The sequence below is a fragment of the Lontra canadensis genome, unplaced genomic scaffold, assembly GCF_010015895.1.
Source record: "Lontra canadensis isolate GAN:19392208 unplaced genomic scaffold, GSC_riverotter_1.0 scaffold54, whole genome shotgun sequence".
Lineage (NCBI taxonomy): Eukaryota > Metazoa > Chordata > Mammalia > Carnivora > Mustelidae > Lontra > Lontra canadensis.
The window spans coordinates 11,919,319-11,931,817 of NW_022631048.1; the positions used below are offsets into that span (position 1 = coordinate 11,919,319).

At 56.1% G+C, this 12,499-nt stretch overlaps 1 protein-coding gene across 2 annotated transcripts in view; it reads left to right on the forward strand.

Annotated features, from left to right (window-relative positions):
- TNS3 (tensin 3) overlaps window positions 1-12,499 on the forward strand; it is a 197,203-nt gene that overhangs the window by 1,062 nt on the left and 183,642 nt on the right. The gene's annotated exons all lie outside the window — the stretch shown is intronic.

Here is a 12,499-nt window from a genome sequence, read left to right on the forward strand (position 1 = left end):
CCACTTCTTGGCTCTTTGAAAGAGATTGCGTCCTGTGATTCTCCCCTCTTTAGGGCAGGGGAGGTTATATTTGCAAATCAATCAACAAGTATTAGAAAGGCCTTTCTGTGGAGAGGCCTGGAGGGGCCAAGGAGGGGCCCCCCTGGAGTCTGCAGCTGGAGGGTGGAGGGATCAGGGCCTGGCTGCAGGGAAAGAGGGGACCTTTGTGCACCGGGAGCTGCCTGGGAGCCGCCTGGGAACCGGCAGGAGGCCAGACTCCTGACCTCAAAGTAATAGTAACTTACTTTGCAATCTTGCAGAGGAAGGGTGAGTTCAGAGACAAAGCATGGGGCACACATCTCCAGCGTGTGTGCTGACTGCCTTGCCTGAGTTCATTTCGCCTTTCATGCATGAGGCAACCCCCAGAGGGAGCTGCGGTTATGGCTCCATTTTACGGGTGTGCAAACGGAGGCAAAGAAAAGGCTAGGTGTCTTGTCCAAGTTGATGAAACAGGGTGGTGCAGCCCCGGGCTTCCTGCTGCCCGGACGTGGGTGCCTATTCTCACAGCGGATTCCTCAGCCCAGCGGCAAAGCTGGCAGCGGCGGCAGATGGGCAGATGGACGCTTCGCAAAGCTCTGGGGAGGCGGAAAGAGAAGTAGGAGCGCCAGGAGCTGAGTGCTCCTGGATACAAACTGACTATGTTTACAAAGGGTAGCATTGGCACCTAATGGTTTCAAATAGAGCCCCTTGCAAAGGCGACCCTGGGAGCTGAAGGTCACAGGCTCAAATACGGTCCTGCAGCCGGATGTTGCTCCTGATGGGGGCAGCGATTAAAAAGAATGAAAAACCCTGAGAAGAAGGTGAAAAGTTGAGGAAAGTGAGGGACGGTTTCGGACCCGCAGGCTGGCCCATTTTACAGATGAGGACATTGTCAGGTAGGGGTCTGGATCAAACCTCTGGCTAGTGGCCTGCCTCTCCTGCTTCTTCTCTAGGATCGGCCAGGCATAAACCACCCTGATGTTGGGGAGAAGCCTTCTGTTCCCTCGCAACACCCTCCCCTCCCCATGAGCTCCGATGGGGGACGCGCAGGGCATTCCTGCTGGAGAATTCCCCCAGCCTCCACCAGCAGTGTTACCCTCGTGTGCCCACCACCCAGTGGGGCCATGGCTCTCTCGGTAGGAGGGTACCTTAGGGTGGCTCCCAGCCACGGGAGAGGCCCTGTTTCATGGCTTGGGCCTGAGGGTCTGCTCCTGGCAGTGGGAGCAGGGGTGAGGTGCCTGCCACCCGCCCCCCCCGCAAGGTGCACGGATCCTGGACTGCCCAAGAGCCAGCCTGTGCGCCTGGAGACCACTGCGGTTGTCTCTGTGGATCCGGGAACAGCAGTCCTTGTGAGTGGGTTAGTTGAGCGGGTGTCTGGTGAGGTCAGAGCTGCCCTTGGTTCCCGGCAGGAAGCGACAGCGTGGGCGGCCGTCACTGTCTCTGGAAAGTCCTCTGACCTCCGCACTGTTTGGCTGCTCTGACAGAGGTTTTTCTGAAACCCTCCGGGCCCAGCGGGGTGTGGGGGGCTGCATGCCGCGGGTGCTCTTCCCAGGCGCGCCCACATGAAGCTGGCATGGAAAGCCCACCCACTGCACAAAGGCATTGTTACCACAGTGCCCCCCCCCCTTGAAAACGCCCACGCATTCAAGGTCGCTTCCATCAAAGTGCTGCTGAGCGGGACTTGGCTTCTCTCAGGTTCCAGAAATGTTATGAATCTGTTCTACTGCGTTGAGTCCTGAGAACTAACGGCCGGGTCACTCCCCCGCGGGGTGACTGGCCCCCACAACTGTTCAGGCCAGGACCCGTTAGATCTCCATGTCTGCTCCTTTCCTAGAAACGCAGGAAACATGAATCTCTGGGTTTCTGGAACTTCCTGTGGGCCCCTGCCTATGGGGACTGTGTTTGGTGAACACCCACGTCTCCCCGTATGGGGGTTGGCCGCATCCACGAGGTGGGCCCTCCTGCAGGCATATCGCACTGTCCCTCTCCTTGTGTACTTGGGGACCTCTGGGTCTCAGCTGTATGTCTGGTGCTGGTGCAGCTCTGCAGGGTGTTCCGGAACCCCCCCCCCCAACGCCCACCCCCCAGAGGGGGTGGGGCCGCCTCTGCTGGATGGGAAGGAGGAGGCCAGGGAAGGCAGGATGACTGCCACCTGGGGCCAACCTTAGAAGCCATCACAGTGCCTTCCTGTGTCACAGAGGGGAGGGGATGAGGGTCATCAGGGATGACCCCCTACACATTTTAAAAGAGTTATGTGAATTTAGAAAAAATAGAAGGCGGCAATCTGGAATTCATGTATTTTGTCCTGGGCGGGCTATGTTAATGACAAATTTATGTTCAAGAAGTCTTGGTCAGTAAGCAGGAAAATTCCCTCCAGGGGAGCATTCTGTGATCAGGGATGGGAGGAGCCCCTCGAGGCCACCAGCTCTGGGGGAGAGAAGACTTTCCAAGGCATTCCTGGGCTGGGCAGGAAGCCTGGGCGCCCCCCCTCTGCGAGCGTCCCCCTGCACCAGGCTAGTGACCTTGTGAGCCTAAGGCTTTCTTCCGAAGGCACAGCTGCAGGATCTAATCTTCGCCCAGCCTCGAGAGGCGTGGTTTTGTCCGTATTTTCCAGAATTGGGCCCTGAGACTCAGGGAGCTTGACTTGCTCACGGGTGTCATGGGGCTGGTGCGTCTGGGATCAGAGTCTGCCCCGTGTTGGCCACCGGGGCTGGAGCCTGTGAGCAGATGGTGTGGCGTGGCGCTGGGGGGCGTCCCAGATTGGAACCCAGGCCCGGCTGCAAAACTAGGACTTCTTCCCAAGACCAGGGGTCCCCATGGCTCCCCGTGAGGGGCCGGCGAGGTGTCCCCAGCTGGCAGGGCTCCCTGCGCAGCTGCTTCCTCGGACAGGGAGCCTGTGTCTCTCTCTGCTTCTCTCTTCCTTCCTCCCTGGGCTCTCATTGTGGCACGGGGGAGCTCCCGCCTTCCTCTTCCTTTGCTCTGGAGAGATGATGACCCTCCCCGTACCCGTCGCAGCTCCGGCTTTGTTCTTCAGCACTAAGGGACGTCTGTCTGTGGGACCCTGTTCCAGCTCCCGAGCAGGGAGCACCTGGTGCCCTTGGGGCCGGGCTGTGCCCGCGGCATCCTCCACGCTGCGCCCTAGGGCACTGTCCAGGCGGCTGAGGGTCTCAGTGGCCCTCTCGTGCCCAGAGGTAGCAGCCTGTGTGCCCCAGTGGCATTTCAGTGCAGACTTTCTGAAGCTGGCCGCCAGTGGTGAAACCACTCCCTGAGGTTTGGAAGACCCGAGCAGAGTAGCTCTGAGCCAGGGGAGCAGGCAAGTGCTCGAGGGGTACGGCCCCAGGGCCTGTGCTGGCTTTGCTCTTTGCAGGAGAGGCCGGCCGGAGTCCGGACCACGCTCCCACCGCGGCCCACAGCAGCAGAGTGCCATGCACTCATCTAGAGCTGTGGCGGGGGGATGTTGGTGGGGGGCTGGCCCACATCTGGCCATCGATCGAGGCGCCCTGGGGCCCGGCCGGGCCATTAGCTGGGCGTCTGCGTTCTGTGCACATTCCTCCCGGAGCTGGGGCCGGAGCTGGAGCTGCAGCACAGGCTCCGGGAACAAAAGGGCTCCATTGACTCGGTCCTGGCCGTCCTCCCTCCTAATTCATCACCTCTCAGGGGTTTCCTGAGGCTCCCTCCCTCCCACTGGTGATTTTGGACGCAGATCAAAGGCGAGGTTCAGGCAGCCTCCTGGGGGAAAGAGTGAGTTCTGCCGGCCACAGGCTTGGGGTAAAGATGCCCTCTGTCACCATGAGTGTCCTTGGGGTGTCCCCACCTGCAGCCTGGGGCCTCGATGCCCCTCGCGGGACTCGTGCCGGGGCAGGTCCCACGGGCTGTCCCTCGCTGGCTACTGCTGACTCTGGTCCCACTGGATGTCCCTAGCCCCAGCGGCTCCTGCTGGAACGGCACTTCCTCATTCCTGGACGCGCTATCTGATCCCGCGGGGGGGCCGAGTCCTGTGATAACCAGAGGAGGCGGTGGGGCACCTTCCTCCTGAGGATCCCCACAGGTGTGTTTCCAGTTCCCTGCTAGAAGGTCTGAAGTGCCCGGTGGGCGGTGGGTGGTGGGCGGTGGGCGGGGCGATCTGTGCTTGTCTCCATTGGGGGGGAGCTGAGTGAGGCCCCGGGCCTGCCGGGGGAGGGACCCTTGTCATCTCTGCTACGCGGGGGTAGGAGAAGCTTCCCGGGTAGTGGAGGTCTGAGCTGCTTAAGCTGATTTTTGAGTCTTTTCCTACAAACCCATTTTCCCGGGCTCTCCCCTGGCTGTGGACTTGGAGAACCGTCCTTCCGGCAGCACCGCCCCAGGCCGCGTTTCCGGGCTCGCTCGTGCCGTTCGGCTGCGCTGTTTGGGTTGACGGCACCCCGGTCCCGCGTGCCGCCCTGGGCCCCGCATTTCAGCACCAACACGGCAGTGACAGCGCGTCCCCACCTGTAACCGCCTCTGCGCACTCGGGGTCGGGGGTCGACGGCAGCAGGCGCCCCAGCACGTGGAGACGCAGGAGCGGACCGGACAGCTGTCTGTGCTCGGCCGCGCCCCCCGCGCGTACCCGTGCGCAGACGGTCTTGAGCAGTACTCCGGCTGGTCTTGTGCCTGGAAGGACTCCCAAGCCTGGTGCAGAGGTCAAAGAACACAAACTTTTTTATTTTTGGTGGTAAAATGCATAGAACAGCGCCTCGCATTTTAACGTTCTCAAGTGGACAGGTCAGTGGTACTGAGCACATTGTGTCGTGCTGGCAACGCCCCCGTCCATCCCTGGATCCCTTTTCCTCTCTTGAAAGGAAACGTCTGTCCCCAGGAAACACTCCCCTCCCCCGCCCCCAGCACCCCGATTCTCTGGCCCCGTGAGTGTGCTCCCCCCGAAGGGTCACACAGTCTTTGTCCTTTTTGTGACTGCCTTATTCCGCTCACATCCTCCGGCGCATCCATCCTGTGGCGGGTGTCGGAAGGCCCTCCCATTCGAAGGCTGCATACCATTCCACTGCGTGGACAGACCGTGATTTGTGTGTTCGTAGGTGGACAGGCGCACTGCTCCTGCAGTTTGGCTGGCAACAAGGGTGCATGGAGATCTGTTTTGACCCCTGCTTTCCCTCCTTTTGGGTGTACACCCAGGAGGGGACACAGGCTTTTGGAAGTCCCCCCAGATACTGCAGTGCAGAAACCCATGTGCTCACTGGGGTCTCCCCGTGTCCACCTGATATCTCGGAACGCCGGCGTGTACAGGCTGAAAACCAGGCCTGCAGGCAAAGGAAGAGGGAGGCTTCTTACTGAGCTATTTTGACAGATCGTGTAAACTCTGTGATTAATGGAATGAGAAAGCAGGAAGAATGTCTTTCATTTAAAAATAAAAAAGAGCCTTCAGGGTTGCTTGGTTTTATTTTCAATTAAAAGGGTCTGATTTTGTTTCTGGAGAATGGTTTTAATTTGGATAAATAGTTCAGTCTGGGGACTGCGTGCCAGAGCCTAGGGTCTCTGAGGGCCGTTACCTAGCACTCCCCCCGCGGCTTTTTGGAGGGAATGCGGACCTGGGCCTTGCGCCGGCCTGGCCTCCGTGTGGTGGCAATGAGCGTCCAGTGCTGGGGAAGGGGTTGGGGGGCAGCCCTCCTGACCCGGGCGCACAACCGATGGGAGTGAGGGGCCCCAGCCCAGTGGTTGCTGGTTAATTTTTATCCTCCAAGAACATGTTCGGAGGCTCACGTCAAGAATGCCAGCAAGCAGCCCTCGTCCCCTCCCTGCCAGGCAGTTGAACCAGACTTACTGGCATCTTTTCCAACATGGGCCTTTGCAGCATTGGTCAGGTGTGGAGGATGCGGAGGGGGAGACATTCCTAAAGGCTGCAGGTGACTCTGATGGGAGAAGCTTCCGAGGCCACGCAGGCTTCTGACCTCGGCCCGGGCCCTCTAAAGGCTGGGTCTGTGCGCCTTCTTTCAGAGGGGCTTGAAGTTGGATCTCAGAGTCAGACTCAAACCTGGGCATTCTGGGGAAGGAGCCCTGGGGGTAGGGACTGTGGGCAGGAACCACGTGGAGTGTCCTTGAGGCAGGGAAGGGGTTGAGGAGGGCAGAGGGGATGAGAAGGCCAGGATGGGACATCCACTTGTTAAAACTAGGACAGGTGTCAAAGCCTTCACTCTTCATGCTGTTTAACCTGTGGCGGGGGGAGGTCTGCGGCTGGTGCCGGGACCTCCCTGGGCCTGTGGGAGCTCTAGGGTGAATGCGGAGCTGCCCCAGAATGTCCCCGAGCGAGTGCAGCCGCACAGGAGGGAGGGTGGGCAAGGTGGCTGGGGACCATGCACCTGGCAGGCATTGGGCCTTCTGCATGGTAGGGGGGACCCTCAGCATGCAGGAGAGCCTATAGGCCAAGCAGCTGTGCATAGGACCTGGGCCTGCGTACCGGGCTGCCATGCTGGCAGGTGGAGAGGCAGCTGGAGGCACACAGGCCCCTGACAGAGGGCACTTCTCAGCAGAACCCATAGGAAAGTCTCTGGGTTAGGGGACCGGGAGGAGTTGTGGGGAAGGGGGGCCCCAGGACCGGGGTCCTGGCCCGCTACTGGACAGGCATATCCGGGACCAGTGCCCTAAGGGACGGTCTGACGCGTGGCCTCACCCTTCAGGCGCCCTGCATGTTTGGGACCGCATGGGCAGACATTGGCAGTGCCCAAGCCCTGTTTTCTGGAGCAACCCTGGTGGCTCCCTGTGTGCCCCCCAGAACCCCTGCTGGTGTCCCGCCTGCCAGGCTGCGATTTTAACTGGAGGAGATGTTAGCATGAGATTGGGGCACAGACAGAGTCCCTCCCTTGTCCTCACCCCTCCCTACCCCAGGTACATAGGAAGGCCCAAGGTAGAGGTCACCTAGAAGGGCACAGTTCGCTTTCACAGCACGTCAGCTGTTGCTGACCACCCCCCACCCCGCCCCATGCTGTCCCGGGACCACTGTTCGCACCCCTGCCCGTGCACCTGCCTTCTCCTCCCCCCTGCAGGTGCAAGCCGGCTCCTGGCCACCCCGGGGGCCAGTTTGTCAGAACTTCCTCTGGGGACAATGAGCACATCCAGCAGCAGCCACAGCTCCTCCTCTGGGCAGGGAGTGGGGGATGAGGGGTGTTCTTCGGGCCTTTCTGATTTTGCATACAGCCCACCTGGAGGTACGTGCGGTCTCTGCCCTGCGGTGCCCAGGCGGGGCCATCCTCCTGGCCCAGGGTCCGTGGGGCAGAGCCCACTGCTTTTGCACACGCTGGTTTGGCTCTCGTGTCTATACTGGTCCCAGGCTCAGCACGTGTGGGGGGCACATCTGGGAGCGGCGGGCTGGGGGGCGCTGGAGCTGTGCTCTGGCCGGCTGCAGCCCCCTGAGGCTCTGGGGCCAGCGTTTTTGGTCATTGTCTGGCTGGGACCTGCAGGCCTGAGCTCAGCTCTGTAGCCCAGAGACAGGCCCAGCTTCTGGGGTTAGGTGCCAAGCTGGGGTTGGGTCACCGGGCTGTTGGACGTTAGAGACTTTGGCCAAGGGTGGGCTCTCTTGTTTGCTCTGCACCGGCTTCAGGGCTGCCTGCCTGCCTTCTGTTTGCTGAGCCCTGTGTTTCTGCTGTGTTCGGCTGGTGTCTGGCCCATGGGCTTTGAGGACTTCCGCACGTCCGTGTCCTGTGCTGAGCACAGAGGAGGTCCCGGCTGGACACTTCTGGTGTTTACTCCCGGCAGAACGGGAGCCGGCCTGCCATCGCGGACCATCCCGGGGCTGCTCTGCGGGGTCACTGATCACGCGGGGGTTGGGGGCACTGAGGACGCTCCCTGATGACCGTGTGGGCAGGGGGTCTCGTGTGTGTGTGTGGGGTCTTCTGGGGACTTGCAATCATTTCCTTCTTTGTTATTCTTCAGCTACTTTAGCTTTGGGAGGAGCCTCCCCAACTGTTTCTCTCCAGCTCAGCCCCTACTTCCACCACACGCAGCTGGGAAGGGGCTGGGCCGAGGACCGCCCCCCAACAGCCTCTGTGTCCTTCCTGCGCCCTCCGGGGTCAGCAGTCTCTCTGCTCAAATCTGAGCTCTTCCAAGGACAAGAACCAAGGCTGCTGCTTTCATCTCTGTAAGATAAGAGCTTTCAGGCGTAGGTGGGTGCCCTTGGGCCAGTCGCTTGGTCCCCGAGCCGCTGGGCTGCCCCCGTATCCACAGCCCACCCCACACGCGTCACAAACCAAGGGCTCGGTTCCACACCCACACGGGAACGTTCTAGAAGCTGGTTACTCACTAGGAGAGAGGGATGTACCCGCACGTTTCCTCAGGGTTTCAGGAAGTTTTCCAGGCCCACCACTTCCTTTTTTCTGGAAGGTTCTCTCTGCAGTTCATTCCACTAACGTTCAGGCAAGGCCGTTGATGCTACTCTGACAGACTGGAGAACCTAGCCCACTGTTAGTTTCTTGGAAAAGAGCCACATTTCAAGTTGTCCTGTTATTGGAAGTTGCCAGTCAGGCCCCACTAGGAACCCACGCAGACTCCCCGACGAGAGCGGCAAACACTGTCCTCTGCTCGGAGCACAAAGGAATGTTCTCTCTGGATAGAGCGAGTGGTGGGGTTTCCTTGTAGCCCACACTGTAGAGAGGGCAAGAATTATTTCCTTTGTCTTCTGCTCAAAATGTGTCCACTGTCGATGCACAGTCACCAGCATGTGTAATCTCTTGTCTAAACGAAGGTTTTGTTCTTGGAAAAGTGCTGGGCATCCAGCAACCCCGTGGGGACGAGAGCCACCCGCCCCGATTACTGGCTTTCTGTCCTGCCGATCCAAGGTCACGTTCACTAAGTCTTTCTTTGGGATTGAGCGCATTAAAAAAAAAAAATTAAAAAAACAAAAAAATAAAAAAACACAAACCCAAGCTGCCCAGATTCTGGAGCGGAGTTTGCATCCGTGGTGTGGTCGGCGTGGAGCCGGAACCCCGCAGCCTGCTGCTGGGAGGAGGAACGCACAGCTGTGCTTGGAGGCTGGCCTTGCTCGAGGGCCACGCGCCCTCTGCCTGTCCGCCGGCCCGTCGACCTGTCTCTAAACGGACAGCAGCCTTCCGGAGGGCCACGGTGTGCCTCTACCACCTGCTTGTTTCCCTCCCTCGTTCATGCTTTCTTGCACCTGACATTAACTGAGTGCCGGCCCGTCCCAGGGGCTTTTCACCGTCACCACGCTGCGGGAAGGGGACAGCGGGGTCCCCTGGCTTGCTGGCCGGGGCGGCCTGGACATGGCAGGCAGGGCTGCCAGGGGTCTGCCCCTCCGTGGTGGTGAGTTCCTTGGAGCCCCCACTGCTGCCCCTGCCCTGCCAGTCTCCCCTTCCCAGCAGGTCCCAAGAGGACTCTCCAGGCCACCGAGTCCCAGTGCATGCAGAGACCCCTGTGGGGGCAGACAGCAGCAGGCGGCGGGGGCCAGACCGTTGGGGAGCTCACAGCTTCTCCTGCTCTTCGCCGCGATGGACCGAGGCGTTCTCGAAGGCCCGCAGGCGTTGGTACAGAGTGAAGTCTCCTGCGCGGCTGGCCTGCGGGGTCGGAGGGAGCAAGTCCTCCCTGCGCCTGCCCCCGTGGACTCGTGGGGCTCACCTCAGCCAACGTGCACCCTGTTCGTTCCACTGGGACCTCTGTGTCCCTGGGACTGGAGGCCCCGCCCCAGGCCTCTTTCTCCATGTTTACTTAGTTCTTTTCCTTACGGAGCGCATTTGGCATACAACATTATGTCCGTATACAGGTTACAAAGAGAACAGCACTGCAAATCTAGGTACTGTGTCACCTAACAAAGTGGTCACATGCTATTAACTGTACCCTAGACTTAGATGGTATCCCAGTGTCTTTTTTTTTCCTTAAGTAACTACACATTTGTACCTTTTAATCCCCTTCCCCACCCCCCCTTCTTTCTGGCACCACCAGATTGTTCTCTGTATGTCTGCTTATCATTTTGTTTTTTTTTAATTCCACATGTAATGGGGGCCTATGGGTGGCTCAGTCAGTTAAGCGACTGCCTTCGGCTCAGGTCATGACCCTGGAGTCCTGGGATCGAGTCCCGCATCGGGCTCCCTGCTCAGCGGGGAGTCTGCATCTCCCCCTGACCCTCCACTTGTGCTCTCTCTCTCTCAAATAAATCAGTAAAATCTTAAAAAAAAAATTCCACATGTAAGATAAATCATACAGTATTTGTTTTTTTCTGAATGACTTATTTCTCTTACCATAACACCTCTAGGTCCTTCTATGTCATTACAAATGAGAAGATCTCATTCTTTTTTGATGGCTGAGTAATATTCCGTGTGCATATGTTCCACACCTTCTTTATCTGTTCACCTGTCAGTAGGCTTTTAGGTTGCTTCCGTAGCCTGGCGATTGTAAATAATATTGCAACAACATATAGAGGTGCATGTATCTTTTCAAATTCATATTTTTGTGTTTTTTTGGGGGGGAAATACCCAATAGCTGAACTGTTAGATTGTACGGTATTTCTATTTTTAATTTTTTGAGGACCCTCCACACTGTTTTCCACCATCGCTGCCCCCATTTGCATTCCCACCAACAATGTAATGGGGTTTCCTCTTCTCCACATCCTTCTGACACCTGTTGTTTCTTGTCCTTTCCATTTTAGCCATTCTGACAGGCGTGAGGTGATATTTCATTGGGGTTTGGATTTGCATTTCCCTGGTGATGAGTGACGTGGGGCGTTGTTTCATGTGTCTGCTGGCCATCTGGATGTCTTTGGAAAAATGTCTATTGGGCTCCACTGCCCCTTTTTAATTAGATTATTTGTTTCTTTTGTGTTGAGTTGTGTAAGTTCTTTATATAGTTCGGATACTAACACTCTATCGGACATACCACATGCAGATAACTTCTCCCATCCCCTCAGCTGCCTTTCATTTTGGTGATGGCTTCCTTCGCTGTGGGGAAGATTTTTAGTCTGATGCGATCCTGTCTGTTTATTTTGGCTTTGTTACCCTTGCCTCAGGAGACTGCTCCGATCCGTACTGCTAAGACCAGCGTAAAGAACTTACTCTTCTAGGCACCTTATGGTTTCAGGTCTTACTCTCAGGTCTTTAATCCATTTTGCATGTATTTGTACGGATGGTGTAAGAAAGCGGTTCCGTTTAATTCTTCCACATGTGGCTGTCCAGTTTCCCAATATCATTTGTTGAAGAGACATGTCCCTGTTGCATATTCTGTCCTGGTTTTGTCATAGATTCCTTGACCCTATAGTTGTGGGTTTATTTCTGGGGTTTCTTTTCTCTCCCGTCAAACCATGTGTCTGTTTTTGCGCCGGTCCCCTACTGTCCTGAGGATCACAGCTTTGTAGCTATTATTGTAGCTCTTTGCACTTTGAAATCAAGGATGTTGATGCGTCCAGCTTTGTTCTTTCGCAAGATTGCTTTGGCTATTAAGGGACTTTTGTGGTTCGAAACACTTTTTAGGATTTTTTGTTCTTCTATCTGGGAAAAATGTTGTTGGAATTTTGATAGGAATTGCACTGAATTTGTAGATTGCTTTGGGGAGTTTGGACATTTTAGCAATATTAATACTTCCAATCCATTAGCATGAAAATCTTTCTATTTATGTGTGCAGTCTTCAATTTCTTTCATCAGTGTCTTAACAGTTGTCAGTGTACAGAACCTTCACCTCCTCGGTCATAGTAATTCCTGGGTATTGTACATGGAATTATTTTCTTAATTTCTCTTTTTGATAACTTGTTCTTCATGTATAGAAACGCAACCGATATCCGTATGTTAATTTTGTGTCATGCAACCCTACTGAATTCATTCATTAGATCTGACAATTTTTTGGTTGGGTCTTCAGGGTGTTTTGTTTGTTTGTTTTTTTGTTTTGTTTTGTTTTATTTAAAGATTTTTTAAATTTATTTATTTGACAGACAGAGATCACAAGTAGGCAGAGAGGCAGGCAGAGGGTGGGGGGAAGCAGGCTCCCTGCTGAGCAGAGAACCCGATGTGGGGCTCGATCCCAGGACCCTGAGATCATGACCTGAACCAAAGGCAGAGGCTTAACCCACTGAGTCACCCAGGCGCCCTGGTGAATGATCCTTTTAATGTATTGTTTAATTTGGTTTGCTAGTATTTTTTTGAGGATTTTTGTGTCTTTGTTCAGGGTGATGAATCCATCATTTTTCTTTTTTGTGTCTTTGTCTGGTTTTGATATCAGGGTCATTCTGGCCTCATAGACTCGATTTGGAAGTATTCTTTTCTCTTCTATTTTTTGGAATACTTTGAGAAGGGTGGGTACTAACTCTTCTTTAAATGCCTGGTAGACGTCACCTGTGAAGCTCTCTCATCCTGGACTTTTGTTCTTTGGAATCTTTACAGTTGCTGACTCAATCTCATCACCTGTAACCAGTGTGTTCGGATTTTCTCTTTCTCCGTGATTCAGTCTGAGAAGACTGTGTGCTCTAGGAGTTTGTCCGTTTCTTCTGGGTTTTCCAGTTTGCTGGTGTATAGTTGTTTGT